Raw genomic sequence first — 3,741 nt, 5'->3', positions numbered from 1 at the left:
TAACCCTAACCCTAACCCTAACCCTAACACTATTCTGGGCAGAACCCTAAACCTTACCCTAACGCTAACCCTAACCTTAACAGAACCGAAGCCCTAACGCTAACCCTAACCCTAACCCTAACCCTAACAGTATCCTGGGCAGAGCCATAACCCGAACCCTAACCCTAACCCTAACACTATCCTTGGCAGGGACATAACCCTAACCCTAACCCTAAACCTAACCCTAACCTTAACCCTAACCCTAAACCTAAAAATATCCTGGGCAGAACCCTAACCCTAACCCTAACCCTAACACTATCCTGTGCAGAGCCATAACCCTAACCCTAACCCTGACCCTAACCCTAACAATATCCTGGACAGAACTCTAACCCTAACCCTAACCATAACCATAACCTTAACCTAAACCCTAACACTATCCTGGCAGAACCCTAAACCTAACCCTAACCCTAACCTTAACCCCAACACTATCCTGGGCAGAACCCTAACCCTAACACTAACCCTAACCTTAACCCTAAACCTAACCCCAACACCATCCTTGGCTGGGCCATAACCCTAACCCTATCCCTAACTCTAACCCTAACTCTAAATCTAACACTATCCTGGGCAGAGCCATAACGCTAACCCTAACCCTAACCCTACCACTATACTGGATAGATCAATAACCATAACCCTAACCCTAACCCTAACCCTAACCCTAACCCTATCCCTATCCCAAACTCTAACCCTAACCCTAACCCTAACCCTAACCCTATCCCTATCCCAAACTCTAACCCTAACCCTAACCCTAACCCTAACCCTATCCCTATCCCAAACTCTAACCCTAACCCTAACCCTAACCCTAACCCTATCCCTATCCCAAACTCTAACCCTAACCCTAACCCTAACCCTAACACTATCCTGGTAGAGCCATAACCCTAAGACTAAAACTTCCCTAACCCAAACACTAACACTATCCTGGGCATATCCAGAACCGTAACCGAAACCCTAACCTTAACCCTATCCGTAACACTATCCTGGCCGAGCCATAAAGTTCTTACGATTTTATTTAACTCATAAATTAATGAAAGAACCCATAAGATGTTGAAACCACGGCAATTGAGATTTATACTTCACGTTTTATTCTCTACCAGACAAAATTCTTTTGCATTGCCATGAACAGGACTCATTGATGTTGCTAGAGAAAGAAAATGTTTGTATGACTGTCCATTTTCTACAATTCACTTCTTTCTTTACTTCTATCTAAACTAGTCCAATCAAACACAATCAAAAGTGCACGCACCCTTACAGGATCTTATACTCCAGACATACAACTTTGCAGGCCAGGAATGAATGGGAAGGAACCTGTCACTAATCCATAACTGTACCTGAACTCAAACCCCTGTGGGTCTGGTCCAGTCTGTCTTTCCTGGGCTGAGCTGAAGGCATTTTATTAGCTGGCCTCATCCCAAGGCCATGTGGGCCACACTTGATCCGCATCTACATCCCTCCGACCCTTTATTATTTGGTGCCTTTACCAATAGTCCAGCACTTTGCCGCTTGGTCTTGCTTAATCTACTGTGGCCAAAACTCTGAACGTAGTCCCAGCTTCATCACCACAGCTGTCCCTTAAGGTCTGCATCTACTTTCTCGATGCCAAGTTGGGAAGCCAAAAATCTCCTCCTTTAGTACAGTCCTTCCTCAACCCTCCTTATTTTAGCGATCATTCTATGGAATAGGCAGATTAAAGCTCACAATGAGGCAGAAAAAGGAGTTAGCAAAATAAACATTTTTAACAATATTTGAAACTGTTATTCAATTTGAGTCCTGATTATATGGTAAGAGCTAAGGTAGTTTTTTTTTTTAAGGCCAGCCTTCACAATCTAATGGGAATAATAGCCAGGAAAGCAGATAATTACCAAACTAATGATCTGTGGAGTGTCATTACTATACATGGCCTTCTGATGTCCCCATCTTTTTCTTTTTTAATCCTCACTCAAGGATATGTTTTGCTATTGATTTGAGAGAGAGAGAGAGAGAGAGAGAGAGAGAGAGAGACATCAATTGGTTGTCTGCTGTATGTGTCCCAACCTAGGATTGAACCCACAACCTAGGTATGTGTCCTGACCAAAAATTGAATCCACAGCTTTTTGGTGTACCGGACGACACGCCAATCAACCCGGCCAGGGTTGATGTCCCCATCTGCTAAAGGCTTCATGCTTTGCCTGGATTCCCCATAGCTCTTGAAGAGCATATCCTTTAAGCTACCCCAAGTACCTCTTGTGCACAGAAGATGACTTATTGGGACAAGCCATTGCCACATAGGCAGGGTTTTCCAAATCTCAGGTTGGATATTTTTTACCATAGATGTATTAGTTAATATGCTTTTGGCTCTTCCCTTCTTCAGCCAGTGTAGAAGTGCCAGTGGTCAAAGTAAAGTTCAATGTCTTTGTGACTTCTGACTGGAGCAAGAACCATAAAAAGCATTTCAATGCACCTTCCCGCATTCGCAGGAAGAGTATGTCTTCTCCTTTTTCCAAAGAGTTGAGACAGAAGTAGTGTTCGACCCATGCCCATTCGAAAGGGTGATGATGTTCAGGTTGTGCAAGGACATTACAGAGGGCATCAAACTGGCAATGTTAATCCAGGTTTACAGGAAGAAATAGGTAATCTCCACTGAACAAGTACAACAGGAGAAAGCTAATGGTGCAACTGTTCATGTGGGCATTCACCCCGGCAAGGCGGTTGTCACTAGACTAGAGGGAGACAAAGACCGCAACAAGTTCCTTGGACATAAAGCCAAATCTCACCAAGTCGGAAAGGAAATAGGTAAATACAAGGAAGTAACAATTGAGAAGAAGCAGGAATAAAGTAATCTTATATACAACTTTCATTAAAAACTTGAAAAAATAAATATGCTTTTGGAAAAATCTGGGTTTGGTTAGGAAAGAGAAAGGGATAAAGAGTCCTGAGTAGATGTCACGGGTTAATTGTGTGCTTCCCACAAAAGGTACATTGAAGTCCTAACCCCCAGCACCTCTAGGATGTGACCTTATTTGAAAACTAGAGGCCTGGTGCATGAAATTTGTGCATGGGGGTTGGGGGATGTCCCACAGCCCAGCCTGCACCCTCTCCAATCTGGGACCCCTCGAGGGATGTCTGATTGCCCCTTTAGTCAGACATCCCTCTCATAATCCGGGAATGCTGCCTCCCAAATGCTCTCTTGCCTGCCTGCCTAACTGCCCCTAACTGCTTCTGCCTGACAGCCTGGTCACCCCCTAACCACTCCCCTGCAGCCTGATCAACACCTAACTGCTCCCCTGCTGGCCCGATTGCCCCTAACTGCCCTCCCTTGCCAGTCTGATCGCTCACAACTGCCCTCCCCTGCCAGCCATCTTGTGTCCACATGGGGGCGGCCATCTTGTGTGTTGGAGTGATGGTCAGTCTGCCTCTTTATTATATAGGATAGCATTGTTACAGATGTCATAAGTTAAGATGAGTGTAGAGTGGCCCCTAATTCAATGGCTGGTGTCTTATAAGAAGAGATGAACAGCATATGAAGATGGAGACAGGCATGTGATGAATAAAGCAGAGATTTGAGTGGTGCAGCTGTAAGCTAGGAATGCCAAGGATGGGCAGAAAACCATGAGAAGCTAGGGAGAGGCAAGGAAGGACCTCCCCTACAGGTTTCAGAGGGAGCAGGGCCCCTGGACCCTTGATTTTAGACATCTAGCCTCCAAAACTACGAGAGAACAAATTTCTATT

The 3,741-nt window shown here is 44.9% G+C and overlaps 1 pseudogene; it reads left to right on the top strand.

Moving 5' to 3' along the window:
- Positions 1-2,383: 2,383 nt before the first annotated feature.
- LOC107182819 lies at positions 2,384-2,890 on the top strand (annotated as a pseudogene).
- Positions 2,891-3,741: the final 851 nt, after the last annotated feature.

The sequence above is a fragment of the Myotis davidii genome, unplaced genomic scaffold (assembly GCF_000327345.1).
Source record: "Myotis davidii unplaced genomic scaffold, ASM32734v1 scaffold637, whole genome shotgun sequence".
In the NCBI taxonomy this organism is placed as follows: Eukaryota; Metazoa; Chordata; class Mammalia; order Chiroptera; family Vespertilionidae; genus Myotis; species Myotis davidii.
The sequence above is the reverse complement of the archived record's forward strand: the minus strand, read 5'-3'. Positions and strand labels throughout refer to the sequence as shown.